Source organism: Haliaeetus leucocephalus, unplaced genomic scaffold (assembly GCF_000737465.1).
Source record: "Haliaeetus leucocephalus isolate CR32 unplaced genomic scaffold, Haliaeetus_leucocephalus-4.0 Scaffold362, whole genome shotgun sequence".
Taxonomy (NCBI): domain Eukaryota; kingdom Metazoa; phylum Chordata; class Aves; order Accipitriformes; family Accipitridae; genus Haliaeetus; species Haliaeetus leucocephalus.
The window spans coordinates 4,011,491-4,029,972 of NW_010972798.1; the positions used below are offsets into that span (position 1 = coordinate 4,011,491).

Sequence of the window (18,482 nt, forward strand, 5' to 3'; positions counted from 1 at the left end):
CCTGACTCCCCACAAGATCCCAAGCCCAAACATCTCGCCCCGCTCTGCTGAAGGTGGCCAAGGAGAGGGCTTTGAATCACAGAGCTCAAGTCCACTGATGCAGGCAAACCAGGATTAAATGAAAACTGTCCAGAAGTAGTAGTTAAAAAGCTAAATCACCATCCTCTTTCCATACTTAAATAATTTTCAGAGCACACCAGGAAATAGAACCAAACATTATGAAATTCTCCATGATCAAACACCTAAATCCAGACCAAAGGCATTTTTCAGAAAGGAAGAACCTGTGGCTTGATGGGATGACCTTCAGGGTCAGGCTGTCCTACCTGCACACAAGCGGGGCAGATGTCTACGGCAACAAAACTGGAAATGTGGCATTTCTAAAACTGACTAGAAACAGATAGCTTCTGACTGATGACCGGAATTGGCACATTTACCTGGGGAATCAATAGCATAGGTTTGGCCAGTATGGATTACTTCACAAGATGACCTAAGTCCACCTTCTAGGCTCTGTATGCTAAATGTATCTAACTCTGTAACGCAGAGCAAAGTACCAGCCAAATGCTTGTCATTACCCCAGGGAGAGACATCTGTCCCCCAAAAGGGAAAGTTTTCTTATTGGAGGGGCCATCACGGGAACAGTGGTAACACCAAGCAAGCTGTAGAGCTTCCATTCATAGGCCATTAGAAGGACGTCCCTTTAGACAGAGCTACAATCCTTCAGGAATACGTAATTTAAATAAATTAAGACTTTTGCAGTCAAACTTATAGACTCTGTCTCAAGAAGGCTTTGTAAAATTGTTAAATGGCTTTACTAAGTGCTAAAATAACAGCCTACTAATATTCTCTGGATCTAGACATAGAACAGCAGTAGGTTGCTGGAATCAAGCACAAGAAAGATGAAAACTGGAAGAGCATTATCTGTCACATCGTTTAAAATCCCATGCAATATACCTCTTCAGCATGCACCCAGTCTTAAGCGTGCAACTATATGACTGCTAATCTCCTCTGCTGCATTAAAGCCTTAGCAAAAAATTAATTATGGATGAATGTGGGAGCACACCCATTAATCCTTGCTTGGATCAAACTGTGTAAAAATTTCAGAGAAAATAACTGATCGAGAAGAGCTCCTGAGTCGGTCAAAATGAGCCCCATCAAGAGCTTCTGCTGAGACTAAGGTAAGGGAGGGGGCAATGTCCAAAAAACGTCTTCTATTTGTGACCACGCTCCATTGAAAATAAGCACAAGTACTATGGTTCAAGCTTTTTGATCAAGAACGTGTAGAAATTACAATTAAACGGAGTTAAAAGATCTCCATACTGTGCTAAGTTTCTGCTCTCAGCTGATTTATTCTCATTTTCACTGCTGGAAAACCCACCAAATAACGTTGCCTGTAAGTCTGATCAAGAACATTTCATTTTTTCCAATATGTTGTTCCTGATGTTCCCACAATAGATCATTCAGGGCTCTAAGGGACTGTGTCAATTGAATTGAATGATGTGGTCGCCTGCTGGTACACAAATGCAAAGGCAAAGCTGAGGGGGTTTATTTTCAAAACAGGAGACATTGATCCTGCGACAATGTTCCATTACCCTGACTTTATTTCTATTAGAGACAGTGATTACATCTACATCAATCGCTTGAGCTGATGGATATTGGTGCACTAACAGTGACACAGTTTTTCACTATGCTGCTGATGCTGACCTGCATACTGATGGCTTACAAAAAAAAGATTCATTCTGAGCTTGGACTAATGCTACTTATTTGTCAAGGAAAAACTACTGGAGTTTGGGCAGACTTTCATAATTAGTCGGTTTTCAACTGTCTGTGGTTTTGGGGTTTTTTTTTTTGTGTGTGTTCTGGAAATCTTATTGTGGAACGGTGATTAGTGACCATGTAGCCTGGCACGGATTCTATTTGTTATGATTAATATATTTATATTGCTACCTGATGGTAATAAAACAGCATATGCAGTCCTTAAAAGCATCTGTGGAAAGGTATCTCTGCACTCCTGCAATAGCATCCCTATCTTGATTGGGGATTTTTTCATCCAGGTGCATGGACTCCCCTTCCATTTCCGAGTACTGACACCCTTTTACAGTTCCTATCCGCTACACTTGCTCTCTTTCCCCAAGCTGGTGATCCATCTTCTGGCTTTCGTCCCTTGACCTGACATACGATCCTGAGCCTGTGGTCACGCATTTGCCCTGGTTTTCACCTCTTCACCACGCACTGCCTACGTGCGCTCTGCACTCCTGAATTCATCTCTCCAACTGCTTTCAAGAGCGCCGGCTTTATCTGTACTTCCTTCAGGCATTTCTTTTCCTACATTCTTCTTTCACTACTTTTCCATTACAACACACGAATTACTAACGTTTTGCACAAACAAACTCTGGTGGTTGAAAAAAATTCAATTCATCTTCAACAGCAGCGATTCCTATTCCGAATGAGCCCTGTTCATTCTATTTGTTCTTGTTTGTTTAGCCTTGTGCCGAGTCACGTCCTGAAGAGCCTGCAGGAGAAAGGCCTTTGTCTCTTCGTGCGACTCGCTTCAGTGTATTTACCGCAGTGGAAAACCCTCATTCTTGATTAGGAAGGGGTTTTTAATGCTGCCATAACAACAACAAATTGAGGTGATTTGGAGTTATACCTACACAGAGTGACAAAGCACAGCAGAAACCAGAGTTAGCAGCACCTGATCAAGTGCAGAAACGGGGACAACAGCACGCCTGCCAGAGACAACCAGCACCTTCTCCTCCTACCCTTCTGCACCACGCTGCTGCCATCCACAACTCATGTTAGCGTAAGGTTGGGCACCTCCTTGCTGAAGTCCATCCCATACTGCACATCAGCAGGTTTTCCATAACCAAAAGGAAAACAAAAAGACCCCAAGTCTTCCTCTGTGGTGTGCCCTGGTACTCGCAAGGCTGGGCCTGTAGGGACCCAAGCAGCCCTTGCCTTGGAGATCCAAGAGCATTCGGCTATACAGCGATGAATTTTGCTAGAGTCTTAAGTTTTGAAGCACTCGTCAGAGGCCACCACTGCCTCATGGTTTTGGATTGGGTCTTTTTTGTGAAATGCTAGGTTTTTATGTTTTATTAAGGTAGCTATCATTACTCAGGTAATTATAGTTTGGGGATAACAAACAATTTTTCGGAAATTCCTTTGTGAGTGCATGAAAGCTGCCAATTTTTTCCTGAGGCAGATGTTTTGTTGAATACTAACAGCTCCGAGTCCACTGTTTCTGAAAAATGAAGGATGAAACTTAAAACCCCTGTGAGAAAATACCATAGTAGGGTGAAAAAAGGGAAAAAAACCCTAACAATCTCACAGGACACAGAGAAGATCCTTCAGTTACAATTTATTGCAATTTCAACTCAGGAAAATATAAACTGTTAACAAGGAAAGATATCATCTGCAGCTTTAGTGGCCACTAATCAAGAGCAACTACATCAGAACCTGCTACTTACTGACGAGAAGGCCAGATTTCTTTATTTATTTATTTTAATTGGGATGAAGAAAAAGCAAACAGTGCCCTTTGGATAGGGAAAACAATGAATTAATTACACTAAGAATGCAGGGGGTTGTTGTGTTTGGTTTGGTTTTTGGTTTTTTTTGTTGATGTTGTTGTTGGTTTTCTTTTAATAAAAAGACCTGACGACTTCTGACTACTTGGGACAAGGCCAATATTACTCATGAGTTGTGGACTGATGTCAAACAGGTTGACTGGTACTTAGAAATGTTAATAGTGGAAATACACTTAGCTTTAGACATGTTTTTCTCTGTTAACCCAGATATTCAACATATTGAAAATCTAACTGCAGTTGGACAGCAGAATTTTGTATTGAAAATATGTGCTAACATTCATCATATTTAGTGTTCAAAGCTCTCTACAGCCATGAAACATATCCTAAAGCCTAGAATAAATTAAATGTAAACTGACAAGTTCCTTCTAGCCCCAAGATGTTCACCTAAAAGATTTAAAGATGTGTAACTCATGATTGACTGCAGCATTATGCATGAATGGAGAGTTTTAAAGAAGGCTTAAGAAAGTTTACCCTCAGATTAAAAACTCAACTCTTTCCTTTACCCAAGCATTTTCACATCCAACCCTTTTTACTAAAGTAGCCTGAAATGAGCCTGTGGGAATCTGCAGGTAAATAACCATTATCAGTTCAAGACCTTAAAAAACCAAAAAACCCCACCTTTCGTAAAACCAAAAATAATAGGTAACATGCTTCTGCAATTGGTCATATGAACATAAAAAAAGAATGACATGTGAATCTACATTAGATATATCTACTCCTACACTCCTCCACTACCCCTGCCTTATTAGATTGCTAATCTGCAAAACAAGACATCCTTTCCTCATCACCACTCCACCAATACCACCTACAACACCACTTTCTTTTGTTCCCAAATAAAACCAAATGCAACAACAGTATTAAGAAGTGCAAACCACAGCTATGAGTCTCTAAAAGCTGTCTTAGAAATGTAGCACATTTTTGCTCAAGAATAATCAAATTGCAGGGTCTGAGCTTAAAGGACAGAAATCAGTTACCAGTGCAAACAATATCAAGTGCAAAAGGGCTGTATGAAACCATCTTCACCTAGGCTTTTTTTTTTTTATTTAAAGACTAATTAGCAGGGCAAACTGATTAAATCAGAGGATTCTTCAGAAAAGAGAGACTTACTAATTAAAATGAATCTAATGCTTACAAATTTATTTTAGAAAAAGGACCACTGAAGTGGATCAGAAACCAACCGTACTTACTTCAGCACCTCAAGATTTAACTTCAGGTGGACTTTGAAATTAGGTAGCTAAATTTTCCAGAAGCACCTAAATCACTTAGAAGCCTTATCGGAATTGCCTTCTAACGAAGAACAGGATGTGAAGTACTTGCCTTTTCTGGGTACTTCCTAAGACCAAGTTGATGCGTGTCTCAAAAGCCATGAAATAAATGAAGAAACACTGACAAACATTTTTGGTATTCAAAGAGTCAAAGCTCCCCTCATCTGTTAAATTTAAATCAAGTATTAGAGTAAAAGTATAATATCCATGATCTTAGCCCTAAGGAGACTGGGCACAGCCACTCATGAACAGGACCGACTGCAGCCGCAGACAGCACGCAATGATTCATTTGTCTTAGGCTGTGACACAGCATGATCAACGTACTTGTCCTATTTTCTATTTACAACCTAAAATAACAAAAACGTGAGACCAACACAAATTGCCATTTCTTCTTTCTCTGCGCTATATACCAATCTGCAATACAGATGCAATCTATTAAGAAGTAATAGAGAAATAAAGCAACAGCAATCCAAGGAACATCTCGGAGATGCTGCACCAGCCAAGGCACCTAGGCAATCAGGCACGTGTGCCCGAGACAGCTCTGGAAACGGCAGTCCAGTGGCAGGTTATAAAGGCTGTTGGCGTAGGTCGTGAGGGAAGAGTACTGCTTTACTTTGACTGAAATAAAAGATAGGGCATTCCTGAGCCACCATTCTGTCATCGTTGGTCTCTCATGGCTGTCATTGCCTCGACCACACACGGTCTAGGAGGCAGCGAGGCAATAACGTGACTTGTGTAGCCCATGCCCCAGCTTCCACTGTGGGACTGGACACTCAACTACACAAGAAGTTGAGCTGCAGACACAAGACCCTTGCTGGGACACAGGTAGCTCCAACAAAAACACTTCACCCCCCAGTAACTCTGTGACAAGGGACAGATTGTTTTCCAAGCCTGCAAGTTCCTCTTTCCTTAATTTATATAATTTTCAGTTTCTGCTACAATAACCACCTTCAAGGCAGACATTCAATCTCCACATCTCTACAGCCTACTCCGTACCACATCTCAAAGTTTGACTGTGTAAGTTGTCATGAGCAAAAACTATACTGTCTAGGCTTTAGTGCTATGTATTTTGGCAGAGAATGTTTCCATCTACATTAGCTATACCAGAATTTCCATAAGAAATAGTATTGATTTTTCCCTTCAAGTATATGCATTTAATGAAAAACTCAGTCATGCCTCCAAAGGTTGTCTAGACATTAAGTTGGTCCCCCTTCCTGCCTTCAGCATCTGCTTATTTTTTTCTCTAAATGAAGCTGTACCAAGGGTCTTTTGTCAGAATATTAAGAATAGCATATATGCTGAGGTGATATGCCTATAAAACATAGAAAAGACATGCAATACAGTCATCATCCTTGACCAGATTTTCCATACCCTGCAATATATCCTTTTTTTTTTTTAACTGGGAGTTGTTCCAGTATCTGAATTGTCAAGAGCAGTTTTTCTTCTACAAAACGTCCTGAAAAATAAAAACAAGCTTCTTTCCTTGTCTGTTGAAAACAGAATATTTTACCTAACTCAAATTACCCTCAACTAAGGACAACTTTGAATGAATGCCAAGTTCTGATACTTCATCAGTGTTTAAGTCTAGAGGCATATTTATACCGCTGTGAAGGAAAAACTCCCAGAGATCCGATGAACATGCCTGCCATAACACAGCCCCAGACAGCTCCTACACATTGTAAAGTCACCTGTATCTGTAGGAGCAATCACATTGTTGATCTTAGAAGATTAAAGAAGCAAACCAGATGTTCTTCTTGCTAATTTGGCACTGTACCGAGGGTCTGACTATTAAAAGGAACCTGAACACATCTGTAGAGGGATACGCAATGAGTTTCAAAAAAATATTAAAAGATGGTTTAAAAGAACACTATTGCTTTTCTGAATAGCACATGGGATATAGAAAAGCTGTAGCAAAGCAGCCTGTTGTATATAAAGTTTTTGTTTTGCAGGGGAAGCATCCTTCAAAGCTGTATGCAAATGCTTGCGTGAGTACCTATACACACACACGCACACACATAAAAACCTTAAAATTTAAAACTTTTGGCTTTATGCAGTAGAAGCAGGAGAGTCTACTGAAGAAACTCTTATCACATGGGCTGAAAGTCACAAAGGATCCAATTAAGATAAAAAGTTCAAACCCAGGACATTTCCTCTTTCTGACTGCTTAGGCCAACATCAGACATCTGTTCTCACTAATTTTTTAATTAATCCCCTTTGAAGCAAACTATTCAAAACCTGAAGATACATCATCTGTCCGATAAGGATTCACCGCCCCCCTCCATTAGAAGGCGCTATTTTGAATTAAACAGTCTCGTCTACTGGTGCAGCTGGAAACATGATCATAGCTTTGTGTAGAGAAAACATTTTTGCTTAGTCAAGTTAAAACATCAGCAGAGATGGAAATACACCATGTTTTATAACTGCAGGCTACTATTACATAGGCAGCTGCACTGAAATGGTCTTCAAATTGTCCCACAAATGACCTCTACTCTATCTTTTGCAGAATTAAGCAATCACAGTACCTAGTTCTGCTAGTTCAGATTTGAACAAATTAGATAGGACGGCTTTTCAAAAAAAGAAACCCACCACGTTGGTTATCTTTACCTTACCTCAAACACTGGGATTAACAGGTACCACGCATGAAAAATTCTGCTCATCCATTTCCAGTAATAGGAGCATTATTTGAAAATAAAGAGATGATAGAGAGGAAGAAGTTCATGACTTCTCCAGATGACATTATACTTTAATAAGTACTGCACAAATAGCTCACAACGTTTTGAAAATTTTTCAGTATTTCTCAGACTCCAAAGAGCTGCCATCATCTTTCTTTTCTTACAATATTTATAAAGCTGTGATGTCTTTACTTTGCAGAATTGCCATTTAACATTGTTGAGTAATACTACTCAAAACTTCACAATGCCATTTCTCTCATATAAATCTGATAGCCTATTTTCTTCCACTCTGAGATTTAGAAACTAAGATAAGTCTACATGCATGATTTGTGCATGCTCAAGGTATTGCATACCTATAGGGCTGGAAACCATACAGTGTGAATAGTACCATGCCCAAATATTTTAGATAGACCAACCTAATGCAATGACAGCAGGGAAAATGGCTTCAGTCTTTACACCAATTCACTTGCATCTTCAAATACCATCCTTTTGTTTCCCTAGTTATCAGCCTCCAGAGCCTTCTCAAGCAAGCCTCCCCCAATATCTCCGACACAGAAAGACCTACTACTACTTTCTTAGGTTGACTAGAGAATGCCATTAAGAAGTTCTTGTGTACCCCCCATCACAAAAAAAAAAAAAGAGCTTGTGAAAGTATACATAGATACAGATCAATCCAGAAGATTATTTAAACATATTCTAGTTCTACTGACTCCAATTGCTTAAGTGATTTGTTGGAGCAGAGCCAGTACAATAGTTCCCTGCAAGAGCAAGGCCATAAAGAACAGTCAGCAATATCCTTCTCTAGCTTGTGGGGGTCTACTTGCAAGATCAGGTTTGTTAAAACAAACTCCCTCTGTCTTTGAGTGCCCCCTATACACCTAAGATAGTACACAAATAGAACAAAACTCGAAGGGATTGTGATTTCTTAAAAAAAAAAAAAAAAAAAAAAATTACAGCATGTATTAAAAATTTTACAGATACAAATGTAGTATTGGTTATCTACTGCTGAAAGAACAAATACTCAGTTGTGCTCTTGCACAATACTTAAGCATGGCTGTCGGTAGACTGGTTCAGAATGAATTTTCCCTTTCTTAGAAAAAGCAAGGTAATCTCATCTCCCTTGTAACTCTAGCCATGGAGAAGAGATAAGAAAATATGTTTATGGAAAGTATACAAAATCAAAAGAAATGATAGAGGGAGTACAGTTACATACATTTAAAGAAAAGAATTGCAAAATCGTGACTGTACATTAAATTTAAGAAGAGAAGACTAGTAACAGCACACGGTCTGGATATTTGCCCTATGAACCACATATTCAGAATTTCCTTTAGGAAGCCCAGCCTTTAGTACTTGAAAAAAACCGTACTATAATTGAAACACAGTAACTTTTCCACTTTTTTTAAAAACTGATACACACTAAGGCAATAGTGACTCTACCCTTCAAGTAGACAACACAGTTTTTACAAGGCTTTTTGTCAAAAGGTCTATTTAGTAAAATTTCCATGCTGTGAATTGATGTGTTACATCACAACAACTCTCAACAAAATGAATATAGATTTACACATGAGACAATAACAGTTCCAAAAGGAGCTGTTAAAGACCGTTGAAGAAAAGAACACTTATTCAGTGGACTGCAGAAACTGATACCTAACAAATACTGTAAACGCACATAATTGCAATTACTAATACTAAATTGTACTAAAGTCTCAGTCCACTTTTATGACAAATAAATAGATAAATCATTGAGTGTCCTTACCAGAACTACTCTCTGAAACCCCACAAAATTGTGATGTGGCAGCAGTACAGCCCTTGGTATTACACCACCTGTAACACAAACCATATTATGATAGTTTCTATCAATATTTATTTTAAAGGATGAAAAAAAGGATAAAAGCTATTTTTCTACCAGTCTTTTTACTGAAAGCATTAAAACAACATTCAGTTTCCTACTGATTACAATATATGCTTAGAAAAGAAAATAAACAGACAAAAATTAAAGACTATCTTTTGATTACTTACATGGAATTTATTTAAAAAAATTACAGGCACAGTTTCAACTCTATCCTCTTCTCACTCTTTTAGTTGAAAACAAAACCCTACCGCAGAATAGAGCATTAGCTTTAAAGGAATTTCTGTTCTTTTTGGCTGCCCATATTGACAAAGGGGAACTTCATGAGAGTCCAGATTAAAGTTTACAAACGGCTGAGTATTGATGCAGTAGCTTATTTTAGTGTTAGCTAAAGTATACAACTAAAATGATTCAATAGCAAGATAAAAAATAGGAAACACAACGCCATGATGAAACCACCCAGTGTTTTCAAAATTGACCACTTTGGATCTGAATTTAACACCAACAAATTAAAAAGAACATGTTTTATGAAAGAATCCTTAAAATACCCTCATGGAGTTAATTACCACAAGCGATTTCAAAACTGAAACACTCCCTAGGAGTTAAGTACATTATGCACCTGTGATCAGAACAATTACTGATCCTGTATTTGTATAACATAGTGATTCCTACCACCAATATTCATTACAGATTAAATCATTACAGAGTGATCTTACATAAACTAAGGGATTAAGGAGAAATGTTTGCAGGTAGGAGCACAGGAGTGGTGTCTGGGCACCGCAAGAAAAGAATCCACGTATCAAAAAAATGCTGTTTGAAGCAGGACATACTTAATAGTAAAACAGATGACCCTTCCCCAAATGGAAGAGGATCAGGAAAACTGCAAACTATTTTCTAAACTCCAGCCACAAAGGCTCACAAAATACATTACAAATAACACTGAAAATTCCCAAACGCCTCCTTAAAACAAGGACTAAACCCGAGGAAGGCAACACATGCCTTAAACCGCATGTAGCATTTAAGACCTTCCATCATCTGTCATCATTGACCTCTAAGAAACTCTCTGCTATTTAGTCTGTTACTAAGCTGAGTAAGACCTGAAAATGTTTTTTTCCTTGTTTTGATTGAGGAACTGCAGAATATTTTGGTCAGCAATCATTTTCCACATTTAAATTCACAAGGGAATCAAATCAACTTCTCCTCCCTCCTTCCTGCAGAGCCTCTGACAGCTCAGCGGATGGAAGTTTCCAAAACTATGGGAAGAGCCCCGGGCGAGAGAAGGGAGAATGCCATGAATGCTGATGGCACTACACTCCTCCCCGTATAGGAAACTGCAGCATTTGTTTAATTAATATTTAATTAATATTTACATATTAACAGTTCTCCTTTTCAGAATGAGAAGATATAAACACTACGACGTAGAGGTGTGAGAAGTAAATGCTACAAAGCATCACTTGGAGATCGCCAGCTTCCTCATAATAAAAGTCAGTTTATTCATTACTGCATTTCTAAGAAAAACACTCCAGTACCACCATATTGGACTTGAAAAGCATCCTGGTCCTTCTCTGTAACACTCACAAGGTAAGTGAAAAGGTCCTGACCTATATTAACGTAATTTTAATTCTCTGCTAGGCTATTATGTACTGCCTTGATCATTTCTGCGATCCTAACTGTATATATCAACTGTATTGCTAAAATTTAATTAAAAAAAATCAGAAGCAAAGTTTAAAACACTTATAAAATTTTAACTTTAAGATCAGTGATAGTGCAAAAGGTCATTAAAACGAGATGCTGATCCTGCTGGTTGAACAAACAAGAGGGAGCAATAAGTTTCAACGCTTACATGCTTTGAACTTTGTGCATTTTACGTTTAAATTAAGTATTTTTCATTCATTTAGAGTAAACTCTGTTTCAAGTAAATAACTGATATTACCCCCAAAATGATGCCAAACAGGAGAAAGAACCGGGAGGCCCTACAGAAGAGCAGTGCACCACCACACCCTCAACAGAAGCCGCTTTAAGAGGAATTCCTTTCCTCTCCGTAATTCCCCACAGAGCATACACAAAAGCACAACATACACAGAACACTAGAAATTCTTCATTGCACTAGCCTGCTTACAACAACAACAACAGGAAACTTGTTTACGGTTAGCTAGTTTGCCATGGGATGGAGAGGGCCAAGATGCACACAGCAAAAATTAAATGCACGGCCCAACAGGTCTTTAAAGTAATTTTTCAGATGGATCCTAACAGCCAGATACTTCTACAGTTGCTTGCATCATGTAATGTGACCATCAGAGAACCCCTTAAATTATATTTATCCTGGAAATGCTTTTATCCTGTTTCAAATTAATAAATAAGAGTAAAATTTATTGCATGTGCTGCAAAGACTTACACATTACACAGACAATGTTCACTTTGAGTTTTTTTAATATAATTTAGTGATGTGAACAGAATTTTTAGCATGTAGGATAAAAACTTCACATTTAATTATATCCCTACCAAGTGATGTGATGAAATGAAGGACATCACAGGGTGCTCACCTATAATCACAGGGTAGAATTTCCCTTACTATATCCACTCTTCAAACTTTCATTCTGCAGTAATGCTGTGGATTGCTTCATAGTTACATGCTTAGTCTTCTACTTTTCTTTCTTACAAGATGCCTATCTACAAGTATTTCAAAGAATCTGAGAAGGATCAAACTGCAAACCTACTGTCTCATTAAAGAAAAAGTAAGAGTTGAGCAGGAGGGGAAGGGATAAAGAGATTTACCAGCCTCATGGAGAGGACAAGAACAGAAAACACTGAAAAACTGTGGATGATTTTGAAAACCCAACATTTTACGTGATGCTAACTGGCAAGCTTAGTGACTGTATCTGTTACTAAAATGCTCACACTCCGTAAGAATTTGTGCGTCGTGAGCATGAAATCTTTGCCTCTGCAGCTTAAAATATCTATGCATTTAAAAAACGTATACAAAAATATACATTACTTCCCCATTCCAAAATTAATTAGAAAGCAGGCATTTTATCACACTACCACCAATATATGAGATGATGCTACATGTAAACCTATTGCACTTCTTTTGGCACAGGACAGCAACAGAAATGGTAAATTTAAAAAGATTCTGTGAAAATGTCACTCTTTTTCTTGAAGCAGTTGTTGATTAACGTCGGTGAAGTTGGAGGACAGGGTACCCAAGAAGGCCCCACCGGATTAACCCCACCGGATTACCTAGGGCATGCTCCTTGATCAGCCCATTTCATGGGTGGGTTTTTTTCCAAAACCTTTTTCATTTTGCTAACTGAAAGAAATACAGGGAAAAGTGTGTCTTGTACTTCTCTAAATTAAAGGAATATAGCTATCCAAATGAGGCTGACCTACTCTCTTAAAATTGCTTTGTTTGCAACCCTCCCAAGCTTTTGGGCAGCAATTTCCATTATAGATTGTCCTCTTCCATGACTTGTAACTGAAATCCTTACTACTATTAGATTGGGACTCCTTAAATTAATGCAATTTTTAAAAAAAAAATCCAGAATGGATTTTCAACAAACAAGTAACATTGCTTTTTTGAATGACTGTCTAGGGTTTTTGCTTGTTTTGACATTAAATCATGTATAGTTAGGGAAAAAAAGATAAAAAAGTAAATTATGTGCTCATAAAAAGTACTGATGTGCATTTTATAAATTGAATGTGGCCCATCAGGGAGAGAGAAATTATCTACTTTTCTGAAGTATTGTTTACTGCTGTCTTCCCTACTAGACCACCTGTTAATACTATTTGATGCTGTTTTCTTTCTGTATGATGACTACAGCAATGACTGCTACTAAGGCGATGAAACGCATGCATACAGAAAAAGAATTCAGTATAAACTGACATTAAATAAAAATGTAAGTCTCTCTTGAACTTAAAGCAATGCATGCATTTAGATCTTCAGAGAGCTCAATGCATGAATAAGGCCTTATTTTTAGTCCGTCCTATGAGCGCAGCATAATTTCTGGTCTGCTTCTCTCTGCATTTGCATAAACCCAAATGTTACCACTGAGATATTTGATCTGCTCGCTACAACTTATTCCCGCTAATCCCTCTATTTCAAAGACCATCCAACCAACAAATGTCACCAGCAGAAAACCTGAAATACAAGTAAAGCGTTAACAAAATTAGGATTGGTTCATCTACAAAACAAGATTTGCTTTTCCATTTTGACTCTGCAAGCAGCACCACAGATCCCTTTTTGCCACACCTGAGAGAAAAACACAACAGGAGAGGTATCTTAGAGTAAACCAAAGTCTTGGGTTGAAAAAGTCACATTGGTGTCTTAGAAACGCTCTACAAAATTGTCCTGGTTTTGGCTGGGATAGAGTTAATTGTCTCAGTACAGTGCTGTGTTTTGGGTTCAGTATGAGAAGAATGTTGATAACACTGATGTTTTCAGTTGTTGCTGAGGAGTGTTTATACTAAGTCAAGGATTTTTCAGCTTCGAGCCCAGCCAGCGAGAAGGCTGGAGGGGCACAAGAAGCTGGGAGGGGGCACAGCCAGGGCAGCTGACCCAAACTGCCAAAGGGGTATTCCATACCGTGTGACGTCATGTCCAGTATATAAACTGGGGGGAGCGGGGCTGGGGGGATGGCTGCTCAGGAACTAACTGGGCATTGGTCGGTGAGTAGTGAGCAACTGCACTGTGCATCACTTGTTTTGTATATTCCAATCCTTTTATTATTGTCATTTTATTATTGTTACTATTACCTTTATTAGCTTCTTCCTTTCTGTCCTATTAAACTGTTCTTATCTCAACCCGTGAGTTTTACCTTTTTTTTTTCCGATTCTCTCCCCCATCCCACTGGGGGTGGGGTTGGGGAAACGAGGGAGTGGCTGCGTGGTGCTTAGTTACCGGCTGAGGTTAAACCGCGACAGAAATGCAAGCAGATCTGTTTAATTTTCAAGTAGAATTGCATTGATTGCTAAATATTTTGTTGTAATTCAGAAGCTTACACACAGCACAACCAAACACAGCATCAATCATTTATCACATGCAAAGTTTAAGATCACAATTCACTGAATAATATTTATGATCACAATGTAAACATGATAAAAGTGGTACTTCCTTGATAACAGCAGACACAGTAATTTCAGGAGAGAACAGAAACACTCATCACAGAATAAGACACCAAAACCGCTAATAGCCCTAATCCTGCCAAAAGGGACTCTGAGAGACACTAATCAGATACTGAAAAACATATGCAGGGAAGTTTGAACATCACAAAATTTTAAAAGTCTTTGGATCATAACCATAGTCAAGTAAAAAAAAAAACAAAAAAAAAACCCCAAAAAACCCCCCAAAAACAGGAAAATTTTATCCCATAAGCTTATAGGCCAGACAACTAACATTTTCCATAAAGCTCCCCAGGTAGATGACAACCAGACATGGATTAAAATGCTACAGACAAGCAAAGCTTCAGCAGTACCGCATCTTCAGGTGTAACTGTACTATTAAACATTACTCGTTAGCAAAACAGTTATGCCAGATTCTGAAAATGAAACTATGAAGTTTAAGATCTTTATCTGTAAAATATTAATGTTCTGCTTTGACTACCTCAAGACAATGTCCCAAAAGTGAACACGCATCTTTTCTTCTCTTTCTTATCCACTGTCGTTTCCATAATTCATCCTTTTAACAATTTAAGAATTCACACATTACCAGTGCAGAGGATATTTTCAGAGTACGTTGATGGTGCTCAAAAAGTCTTATATTTGACTAGCTGCAGAGGGCCCATCAAGGAAGAAGCAGTATGTACACCTATATGAGCTTTGACAGGTGCATATATTGAGCAGACAGGTTTTTGAGCTTTATTGTGTTGTGCATTCTTCAGATGAGGTATGTCTTTCAAACACCAAATGAAAACAACACAAGAATTAAAGTACTGGAGCAAAGTGACTTGCATTTCCTATTGTCCCATTATTCTTTATGCATGGAAGACTGGCTTTTTTTCTTCCTTTTCCCCCCCTTTTTTTTTTTCCTTTAATATTTGTATTTTGTAGCGTATCTCCAAGGAGCTGATGCACGTTGCTGTTTCTTCATAAATTGCTTAGGTACTATCACAGGACACTACTTGTAAACATGTCTATAAAGTTACTTGGTCAGACTATTTTGGAAACAAGACACTGAAATTCTCATTCTTTCTATTTGAGAGATATTCCAATTCTTTGCCCTGATCATAATTCAAACTACTTGGCTTAAATCCTTTAAGGTTGACCTGTATATTCTCAGTGAAAAAAATCAAATACAGGAATGATTTTTACCAAACTGGAGGGCAGAAGCATTTCATTTTTTAAAAGTTGCCTCCACCAGTATTGTTTCATGACTGGTGTTGCAAATGCTACAGGCACTACTTTGCATAATCATTAAAAATGATCTCTGGAGCTGGCATCTCTTCTTTTCTGAAAAAGCAGCCTTCAAAACGTGAGCCGCTCAAAAGCATTGTAAAGCTGGTCTTCTTTCTCATTCCTGAAAATCCTCAATTTTACCATTCTAAAATTTAGTACAAAAGTATCTCTCCTTTTTTTTTTTTTTTCTTCCCTCTTGCCATTCTACACACAATCTCTAGGAGCTTATCTTATGGCATCAACCATCATCGCTGTCACAATTCCCAGAGCAGAACGCTGCTACATACTTCATGCCTGCCTTTGAATTCATGACCGGAGATTCACCCACACCACAAATACAGAAAGCGAGCAGCCTCCATCTTTCCATTTACCCCCATTAAGTCAGTGCCACCATGTTCTCCCAGGAGAAAAGTGTGAGAGCTGAAACACCGCAAGCAACAGCAGGCAAGGACACTCAGAAATAAGGTCTGTCCTCGCTGCTATTGGACTATGAGAAGGGAAGAGCCAAACTGCCGGGCAGTGACCGCGTCTTGCAGGAGCCTCAGTTGCTTTCCAATAAATATTAAGTGGCACTTCTGGGATGGAGCACACACCTCAAAGTGGGCTTTAATTTGCTTGGGTATGCATGTAAAAATAGTGAGACTTGGTCCTAAATTGGGCCGAAAGCAGGTTATATCATAATTATGTCATATCTAATTAAAGTCTGCACCACTAAAATAGAGACTCGCCAATGTAGATACAAACGTCATTTGGCAGCCACAGTCGTTCTCAAATCTGCAGCTGGAATATAGCTCAGGATATGAAAGCATAATAAAGCTACTGACTGAATAGCCTGATTTCTAGAATTTAGGCAGATTTTGCTTTAATTTTATAGCATTGTAGTAACAGTTTACTAGAGGGAAAGACAGGTTCTTGGATTTCAGAGTTGCAATTCAATAGGTATATGGAGTTACAACACAGATAGCTCTTGCACTCTCTCAGGAGACTTGAGTTAAATTCTTGGCTCAGGTTTGTAGTGAAAATAAAGAGGTAGCATTAATCTAGTCACCATTTATTCATACATTTCATTAAAAAAACCCCAAACCTTAGTTTACTAAATGGCAGCCCAAAAGATTGTGAATGCATCTGTCAGGACTAAGAGCAAAAAGAAGATGCCTGACAGAGTCTTTAAAGTAGCTCTTGTAATCTGTATCATCTACTTATGGAGACAAAAATCACCTCAGGACAGAGGAATTCACAAAGTCAACCAAACAACTCAAACCAGGCTTACCAACGTCCATGGTCCTGCTCTATGGAAAAGATTTTGACAAGGAAATGAGAGTCTCTTTTTCTCCAATTTTGGAAGCATTGCAGCTGTGTATTGCTTAATAATTTAGTTTATTACAGGCAACAACTGTCAAAATCTATACAAACTAATTTGTCGTGCAGCAATTTTACATTATTGGAACCTTGTTATAATCTGACTAATGCATGCTATCGCTTTCTAACCATGCCTATAATTGGTTTCTTGGCTGTATAGGCCTGAAGACAGTAATCCAAAACATCTTCCAATTACACTGAAAAATATGCGTGTTTGCGGAAAGTTACATTATTAATTTTCAGACTCAATGGGCCTTTAATAATATGAGATTAAAAATGTTTGCAAAAGGACACTAATTTTTTGGTGCTATTCAGAAAGTTACGTGTTTGTGTAGGAAAATACCATCTCAAGACCTGTAAATGCTGAAGAAGCACGTATTGAGATACTTATGGAACATGAGACAAACTCGAGAAAGAAAGGTCAAAAATCCATTCAGGTGGAAGAATATGTTCCACATCTATACATCCAAACCAAACAAGAAACCCAGCCATTAAAAAGTCCTGTACCTCAAAACTTACGGAGGTGTGACAGTTACTCATGAACTTAACTTGTTTACTTCCAACATACGCAACCAACTACTGCCCTTGCCCGCAGTCCTTCACGGGGCATTTGAAGTTCCTTGAATTTGTTGGTAGATCGGCAGCAGTTCAAAACACGGGAACTTTGTATAGTAATCATTGCTTAATATTCCCAGAGCACGGTGTTTGACAGACGCTTTCACTGCAGTACCAGGACTGGCATACAGGTAATTTTAAAGATGCTTAAGTGTTGCAGCCTGCTATGTTAGTACTTTGACAAATACGGTTTACTCTTTTTGATAGAAAAGTGAAATATTACAAGGACAAGCAGGATTGCCCAGATGCAGATATGCTTCTAAGTGGAGGAGAAAACACTGCCACTTGAAATGCAAGAGAATTTTTGTAAGTTCTTAATGTATTAAGAGATTTTTTTTTTTTTTTTCACAACTACTACAGAATCTTAAAATTTGTCTATAAATCTTGGCAGATTAAGTGTGCACCTGGTGACAGATTCTCATGATTACAGTGAAATCAACAGAACTACAGTACATATAGGACTATATGCAATAAGCACATGCATAGATACAATATTCCCTGAGTCACATGGAACTGAAAATAAAAACAAGTACTGTCATGCAAAAAGAGTCAGAAAAACACACAGGGACAAAAACTGCAAAACAAACCACCGACAGTCGCTCCCAACATGCCTCAAACTGACTGTGAAATGAGAGAAATCATGCTTCAAACGTCCTGCAGAGTTTAAACGTGGGCCTTGTTATCTGCCTTCATATACAACTTCCATCACTAGAGCAGGCGAGTGCTTTAGCAGTGTCACGTCTTCCTCAGA

At 38.4% G+C, this 18,482-nt stretch overlaps 1 protein-coding gene across 2 annotated transcripts in view; it reads right to left on the reverse strand.

Moving 5' to 3' along the window:
- Positions 1–18,482, reverse strand: part of TBL1XR1 (transducin (beta)-like 1 X-linked receptor 1) — a 118,362-nt gene that overhangs the window by 30,535 nt on the left and 69,345 nt on the right. The window contains exon 3 of one of the 2 annotated variants that reach the window (XM_010572909.1): positions 9,278–9,345. The exons of the other annotated variant lie outside the window; for it this stretch is intronic. The gene's annotated coding sequence lies outside the window, so the exon portion shown is untranslated. The remainder of the gene's footprint in view (positions 1–9,277; positions 9,346–18,482) is intronic. 2 annotated transcript variants of the gene reach the window in all.